At 40.4% G+C, this 8,688-nt stretch overlaps 1 long non-coding RNA gene across 2 annotated transcripts; it reads left to right on the top strand.

The window, feature by feature from the left end:
* Positions 1–552: 552 nt before the first annotated feature.
* LOC144700445 (uncharacterized) lies at positions 553–3,780 on the top strand. 2 transcript variants are annotated; one of them, XR_013580772.1, is made up of 3 exons: positions 553–3,224; positions 3,325–3,418; positions 3,645–3,780. It is a non-coding gene; the product is annotated as an uncharacterized LOC144700445 (long non-coding RNA). The 2 variants fall into 2 exon arrangements; XR_013580773.1 differs by having other exon boundaries at positions 3,642–3,766.
* The last annotated feature ends 4,908 nt before the right edge of the window (positions 3,781–8,688 follow it).

Raw genomic sequence — 8,688 nt, 5'->3', positions numbered from 1 at the left:
GAGATGGATTTGATCTAGAAATTAAAGATAAGCATGGGTATGATAATCCTGTTGCAGATCATCTTTCTAGATTAACTTTTGACTTACCCTCATCAAGTTTTGATCAATTTTTCGATGAGCAGATCTTGGAACTGATGGCACATGCCATCGAAGATCGTCGGCGACGTCGTCCGCGTTGCATGCCATCGTCGTCAAAGATCAGGTGAAATCGCTTGCTTTATCACATTTTGTTTTTTTGTCATTCTTTCTCGTCTCGTCGTTGTATTTACATTGCGTTTGCGACGCGTTCTGCATGTTCCTCATTGTCGACACGGAAGGGTCCTTAGCCACTTTGGAACCCTTCCATGTGCCTTGTCTCTTGTTTCATTTCTTCTTTTTTATTTTGTTTTAAATTCCCTTTATATCATGTAATTAGGGGGTCCATTATATAAGGGCCCCCTTAATGGACCCCTTTTTTCCCTTCTTTTTTGACCCAATTGGGGGCCCATTGACCTCTGCCCTTTATTATGGAAGAGGGGGGTGCCCTAACGACTCAGACCAGGAAGAATTCAGTATTTGTTTTTTTTTCTATCTTAGTCTCACCCCTTTGTTCCGCGAAGAACATGACGGTAGATTGAACATGAAGAAGAGGAAGAAGGATGAATAAAGGAGGAAGGAGGCAGGGAAAGGAAGACTGGGGAAGGATCGTGGGATAGAGAGGGTCGACGAATTACCCCTCTATCATTCACCTTTCTCCCCTCTCGTTCTTGACGCCCAATTTCAGGTATTCGCGCCTCTTCCTCCTCCACTACCGTTAATGGCGCTCTTTGGACCTGCAAGGAAATTGCACGGCCAGAGAGCGGAAGAAATGAGGTGGAGAAGAAAGAAGAGGGTGAGGGAAAATCAGGCTAGCTTCATCCTTTCCTCCTCTCTCAACTCTTCGCATTCCCTCTTCTCAGCGACCGCGAGCAAGTTGCCGCCGTCGCCAAGAATTCTGCCACGGAATCGCGGAGAGAAACGGGAGGGCTGACTGGGGAAAGAAGGTACAAGGAAGAGGGGAAGACTGTTGGAATTCCCTTTCTCTACCCCTTCTCTACAAATTTTCCCCATTTTCTCTTGTGTTGGAGATACAGAGATGCCTGCCCTGGCCATTCCAGCTTTAGGCTAATTCTCCTTGCAACGGTCCAGGTCACGGCCAATCATAGCCGCTGACTGAACCGTCAAACCTCAACTCAACAGAGTTGCATGCGTTAGACCTTGCACTGAGCCAATCACACCCCACAGCTCGCGGCACTTCATTGCTTCACCATGCTCGCTCGTACCCGCGGTCGTGTCGCCTTGCCACTGTGTGAAAAGGAGTTGTGCCTAGCAGCACCGTCAGCATTCGAGACGCAGCGCATGCGTCCATACGCTGTCTGTGCTGCTCGTCGTGCTAATGGCACCCGCATCCGCACCCGCTGTCCATGCACCCTAGTACCTTACCACGCATGCCACTGCCTAGCCCCACACCCATGGTCGCCTAGCCCGCATTTCGCCCACATCCCTCTATCCCCAAGTACCGCCAACTGCTCTTGCGCTCTACCGCTAGTCAAGCCGCCACTTATTCTGTGACTCCTCTCCATCGCACCCACTCCGGTCACACATCAACAAACAACCTGCACGACGAGCGGCCCGACAATGAGCTACGCCCTCTCTCCATAGCTCGTTATTTTATCTTAGGCACTATACTTTCGTCTTGATTCCATCGCGCTCAGGCTAGGTAGGCGAGAGAGGAAAGAATAGAGACAAAACTACAAAACATTTGAATGTCTTACCGATATGGACAAGTAGGTCCGTTACGTGCATGCCCTATGGATTGATTCCGTTCGGCCACAAATGTCTTCGTCACTCTGATGAGGTTCAAAAGGCCACCGTCACCGTCACCCAATGTCCTCGTCCAAGCTTGGAGCTCGGGAACTCCCTCGAGTCGGAGCCTGCATGTTCGACACGTAGAACCTTCATTGCATCATAGTCACATCAACCCGTTTGGATTTCATCCATAAGACGACGACACCGTCAACGTTCGATACCATACTTATCCCTTTATCGACACCGAACCATCATATTCGGTGTCGACCGGACGGGATACTAGATGACGTTTGACATCAGGAAGTACAAGCAACAAAGATACCATGGTACACACATGTCATTAATTATTTGGTTTTGGATAAACTTCCTGATGATTGAGATGTTAATGTGAGAAAGAGGTTTATAAAGAAATAAAGCATTATTTCTGGGAAGAACCTGAATTATTTCATCAAGGGTTTGACCATATACTTAGGAGGTGTGTACCCTATGAATAACAATGCACGATTATAGAGTCTTGCCATTCGTCTCCATATGGGCGACATTACTCTCCTAAAATTACAGCTTCCAAGATCTTCCAAGCTGGCTTCTACTGGCCTACCTTGCACAGAGATTATTTTGAATTCTGTAAAGTTTATTTAGTATGCCAAGCTGTAGTGAATTTGTGCAAGCAAGATCTACTATCCTTGCAGCCTATTATAGAAGTTGAGGTGTTTGACCTATGGGGAATTGACTTCATGGGACCATTTCCAATTTCTGAGGGATATGAATATATCCTGATGGGAGTTAATTATGTTTCCAAATGGTTAGAAGCCATTCCCACTAGATCAAAATGATCATTAGTGATGAAAGTGGTGATGAAAGTTATTTTACAGAATATTATAAGCTGGTTTGGAATTCCAAGAACAATCATTAGTGATGGTGGTAGTCATTTTAATAATTCCCACTTTAGTGATTTGTTTAAAAGATATGGAGTCCATCATAAGATGACTACCCCATACCACCCTCAAGCTAATGGGCAAGTAGAACTTAGTAATAGAGAGATTAAAAAGATTTTGAAGAAAATAGTAGGGCTTGATGGGAAATATTGGGCAAGTAGACTTTATGATGCCTTATGGGCTTACAGAACTGCCTATAAAATACCCTTAGGAATGTCCCCATATAGAGTAGTCTATAGGAAAGCTTTCCACATTCGTGTTGAAATTGAACATAAGGCATATTGGGCTATTAGGAAACTTAATCTGTATTTAGATGATGCAGGAAAGAATCGCATGTTGCAGCTACATGAACTTCAAGAGTTGAGGAATGAAGCCTATGAGAATTCTCTTATCTACAAGTCCAAGATGAAGCACTTTCATGAAAAGGTCTCGAAGAAGAGGAAATTGCAGGAGAATCAAAGAGTTTGGCCTTATAACTCTCGGTTGAAGTTATTTCCTGGGAAATTAAAATCACTATGGGTTGGACCTTATGTTATTAATGAATTTTTTTATTTTGGTGCAGTCATTATTACAGATACAGAGACCATAAAGTCCTTTACAGTCAATGGTCAAGGTTGAAGCCCTATCTTGAAGCAGATCAAATTTAACAACCTATGGTGACTATCCTTGAAGACAGCCCAGTGCTATCGTCATTTCCTGATTCTTTTACCATCTCCTAGTTTGAAATTTTAAAAATTCTCCTTTTCTAAGCCTAATTTCATCCGAAGACATTTAATTTTGCTTATTTTTACTTGGACAATTAAGCCCACAATGGCCATTTGTTTTTCTTCTTGTTTTGTTATTTATTTTTAATTTTATTTATTTTAGATTTCCATTTAGCAGGAGGATAGCTGAAGCACCATAAAGTAGTCCAATGGCAGCCAACTCCCATGGGATGATCATCACCTACTCCATTTCGGTTTGCATTTTTGTTTCCCTTTCCTTGTTTTAGCATTACTTGCATTGGGTCAATGCATATAGCAGTTGGGGGGGGGGGGGGGGGTAATTAAGGTGTGCAACTGAAAATGCAATAGGTCTTTATGCATGAATGCATCATTATTTTCATTTTTTTAATATTTTTAATGTTAGTATTCTTGAATTCATACAGCCCATATAATCATCCCCACCTTGAGAAGTTGTCCAAACCATGATCCAAAAGGCATCCATAGAGAAGTTAGTCTCTTATAGCAGATCAAAAGTATCTCTTGATGGTATAACACATGAGTCTAGACACTGTTGGTCAGTTCCTAAGTGGTTAGGATACCTAGTAGGGTGAGGAGCAGTCATGAAATTCAAAGGGTAGAAGTACTATCATTATGGAAGGAAGGGATGAGTGAATTGTTGGTTCCCGCTTTTTGGTCAAGGATATGCATCATGAAGAATTTCATCTGGAAGGAGAGATGGTCATTTCTTCACGTATTAAGCACAGAATCACTGCCCTTGAACCATCTAAAGCTAATTTGAGAACCATGTGTACTACCTCACTTCATCACCCACAACCCATTTTTTTCCACCTATGTATTTGTGAGCTTAGATTTTATCCTTTTAGCTACCTTCCATGTTACTTAGAAGATGCCCAACTCTGAAAATTTTCTTCTCCTCTTCCCCTTTGTGATATCATCTATTGATGATATATTTCCATTGTTATCTCCCTCTTTCTTTCTTCTACATCATCTCATCTTATTTCTTCTCATTCTCACTAGCATGGGATGAATTGATGATTTTTAATTTGAAGAAATTTAACCTGTTTTTTTGTGTTGTTTAACTGCCTTTCTTGTGTGAAGAATCAAATTAGCAAGGAAAGGGCAATTAAATGGTCCAAATACTATACAATTGCGATTTCCCCTACATATCAAGAGCATTTAGTAAGCCAAATATTTCATTTCTTCTTTTGCAGAATATGATCTCATATGTATTGTTCTTGGTCGTTCACTCCTCCAAAAAAGAAAAAGGAGAAAAAATAATAATAAAAGAAAAAATAAAAATAAGAAAAAATAATTAGAAAAAAAACATTATGGGGTTTTTGTTTGGTTATTTATTCATTCCCATTTTTGTCGTCTTCCATGATTTTGTTGGTTGTTGTCATAATCCTTTGTTTTTGCGGATACATGTCTATCTTATCCACATTCTTGATCAACTCCACTTCCTCATTTTTGTTCACCTTCTTCTTGTGCATTCTGCTAATTCATAACTCTTTGGGAGTGGGCTAGTTTAATTAACATGTATCAATCTAACATACTTCATCTTCCCTTCACTCAATCCTTCCCATGTTGATGTCACTCACCTATCTCCTCTTTTCCCTACCCATAGGTACCCACATTTGAATTTAACCTCTCCACACATGTATTCCCTTTGGTACACTCTTGATATTTTGTGCTAGAACTTGGATGAGAAGAATGACTCATTTCAAAATTCAGGTGGAAGCGAGATATTGTGTGGGTAAGATGAGGGCCAGTTCTCTTGAGTGATGAGGGCCGCCTTTCTTTAGACGGTGAGACCCTTTTATGGTGATAGTAACATACCTAGAGAGAAGTAAGCGCCCCTATTCATGACCACTAGCTCTTTCCATCACTACAAAGGACTTGACCATTATTGCTTTATTATTTTATGGGCTATTTATACTTAGAGATGCGATTGATATCCATAACACTTCATACTTGAGTCTTTTGTTTCAAGGGATGGATGGACTTCTCAAAGGCGGACCTAAGGCCCATTGCTAAGGGACTAGCAAAGAATTGACTTGGGGGTGTTGATAACATGATAAATGAACATGTATATATTCATTCATATTATATGTTTTTGGTATTATTAATTTATAATTTATCATGTTATTACTTTAATTAACCAAATATTTATGCATTAGCTAGAAATTCCATCTTTTGCACGTTGTGATTATTTTTCACTAACTTCATTGACTTCTATGAAGTCAATCAGTTTGATTAATGATGAGTATTTTATAATTCCTAATGTCCAGAAATTTGCAGGAATTAGAAGATACAATTCTTAGAAAATTGAAGGATTTTTGGGACCTTAGAAATTATCAAAATGGGCCGCAAATGATGAAACGGTGTTGCAGGCTTGTCAAAGAGACGTCACAGGGTCTTGGGCCACGACCTGGCCTACCTATTGGGCCTTCAAACACCTGAAAAAAGAAACAAGCTTGAAATTACAAGGCAAAGCTCTTAACCAATGGAAAAAAAGAGGCAAAATGGCAAGAAAAGAGAATAGAAAATGCCCAAATGAGTATTTGAGTAATTCTCCAACGTATAAATAAACTTTTTCTCCCTCATTCTGGATGTGCTCTAGCAATTGGCTGGCCAGCAGGACAAGGCATTGTTCAGAATCCAGGTTGTTCAACCTGATTAATGTTAGTTTGTTGAAGTGTTCTCTTAATCTCGTCTCTTGTTTGCATTGAAAAATGCATGAGCCTGGCCAAATATAAGGATCCAGACTTGAGAGGAAGTATTGAGGGCTCAGTAAACTTGCATTGAGGCTTTAGGATCTTAGATTTCTACTTTCTCCATCATTTCCTACTCATTTACCCTTAAAATCTATCACTTTCCCACCCTACACACTCTTTTTCACTACTTTCTCTGTTTAGAATATGTTTTGTCTCCCACTAGATCTTCATCTATATCCCTAGTTACTCCCCTACAAAATTCATTCGAAATCCTCTTCATTTGCACATTCAAATTATACCATAAAATTCCTTCTGCACTCTCTCTTCATTTTCTCTCTCTATCTCCTTATTTTGGCCCTTTCTTTTCTAGAATATGTTCTTTCCTTTTTTATAGCTTCATCCATACCCACAGTTCATTCCCTCAAAACTTCATAAAAAATCTCCTTCATTTACACCTTCAAATTCCCTCTCAAACTCTCTCTACACCATCTCTTTTTTTTCTCTTTCTATCCTCTCATTTCAATATTTTCTCTCTCTAAAAATTTTATTTATCCCTCCAAAATATCTCCCTATCTCTCTCTAGATCCTCAAGCATTCCCTACTTAAAATTTCAAATAAAATTGCATAAAATATCATTTTTAGCCTTTCAAAATTCAATTTTTCTGTCCTCTAGCCGCCATAGTGCGTTGTCATTCATTTCCCGTATGGCAGGGAGAGCCTTCTACCCACGTGGAGGCAGCGTACACAACCGCAGGGCACAAGGTAGCAATCTGTAGGACTTAGCCAAATCGGCTAAGTCCTGACCATTGGCTTAAGCCCAATAAGGCTAAAGCCCATCTGGATAACTCTTCACTTAACCTTGGTGGGCTGACCCACTAAGGCCAGCCCTATATGGGCCACTCCGTCGTTACTCTGACGCCACTGCCCCCGTTGCTGCCATCACTACTGCCGCTGCTCTATTGTCGATGCTGTCGCCAGTGCAGCGATCTACGGAGTGGGTAAATACCATATGTCTAGTATTTAAAAAATATTTAAAAATAAAAAATTAGAAAAACCATAAAAATTATTTTATGCATTTAAAAATTTGAGAAAAGATAGGAAAAGCCCAAAAAAAATGTACAATCAATATACAGTCATTTTAACACGTACTAAAATTCTAAAAAGTCTCCACCTCTTGTTTTTAATATTTATAGGATTTTTTATGTAAATTTAATTATGTAAAATTTTAAAAATATTTATTTCTGATTTATTTTGTTAAGAGAAATGGAAAATTAGTTTTAAAATATGATTTTGTGTTTTTCTTTGTAGTTTGGCCTTAACGTAAATCATAGATAATTATGAAAATTACCTAAAAATATAGAAAAATTGCAAATATGTATTCTCTTACTTTTCAAATCATTGTCTTCACCCCAAGCTTGAAAAACAATTCTGAAATTACATTTCTACCTCTTTGTGGATTGACCTGTTACTTTCCCTATATTAATTATAGAGTATTCTAGTGGAAAAACTTCATAAATTTTGTTGTTTAAGTCTGAATCTAAACAACGACATAAACCCCTAAATTTGGACTTATCAGGGGAGTCGGTCGAGAAGTCGTAAATCAGAGGTGTGATGACCAACGGTAGGCAATGAGTCAACTGACGGGGACTCGAGGGCAGGCGATCGTTAGTTAAGGAGAGAGTTCCAAACAGCATCAAGATAGGCCTAGATTGGTGGGATGGGGAACTCGTTGGCCTTACTCAGCAATTGCAGGGGGTCTGGGCGGTTGACCCTCGGTCAAGGGGTAAACTCTGACGACGGGTCCACCGGCTTCAGCCAACGAGAGCATATGAGCCTGAAAATATGGCTGCCTGTGATGAAGATCACCAGCGTCCATGAGAAGAGGATAAAGTAATCAACACTGGCGCATATCAGGATCTATCCGTCTTGTACAACGTCTTTGGAGACTAAAGCAGGCAACAAGCAACAATAGATTTTGTTAGGGGTCATATCTACCAGGTTGGGATTGTGTTAGGAGTTATATCTATTAGGACCAGATTTCTTTAGGGGTTGAATCTAGTATTCAGAGTTTGCCTTGATTTGGTACCACTCTATGAACTCTCAATTTCATTAGAGGTCATATCTACCTGGACCAAATTGCAGTCGTCCGCGATGGAACAAGACTTTGCGTCAGGTTGTACACGCCCAAGAGTGTGGGTCAACTTGTGAAGGCCTGGTCAAAGGCCAGTGGGAAGAGGGAATCATGGGCTGATCATGTATTCAAGCCTCGATGATCCCACTTTTGCATGAAACTAGAAGACTCAAAAACCTTTGCGTAGGGTCGACGTCGTTCGAGAATCCCAGATTTGATGCTGGGTCCTCGGCGATCGCGATCTACACCTGCACTATGATGGCAAAGTCATGTGGAGGCCATTATCTAGGGAGTTGACAAAGCTCGTGAATCCTTTATCTGATGTCGGGTCCACCGCGATCGCGATCTGCAACTGC

This window comes from Wolffia australiana, chromosome 3 (genome assembly GCF_029677425.1).
Source record: "Wolffia australiana isolate 7733 chromosome 3, ASM2967742v1".
Classification (NCBI taxonomy): domain Eukaryota; kingdom Viridiplantae; phylum Streptophyta; class Magnoliopsida; order Alismatales; family Araceae; genus Wolffia; species Wolffia australiana.
This window is presented reverse-complemented; position numbering and strand designations above follow the sequence as displayed.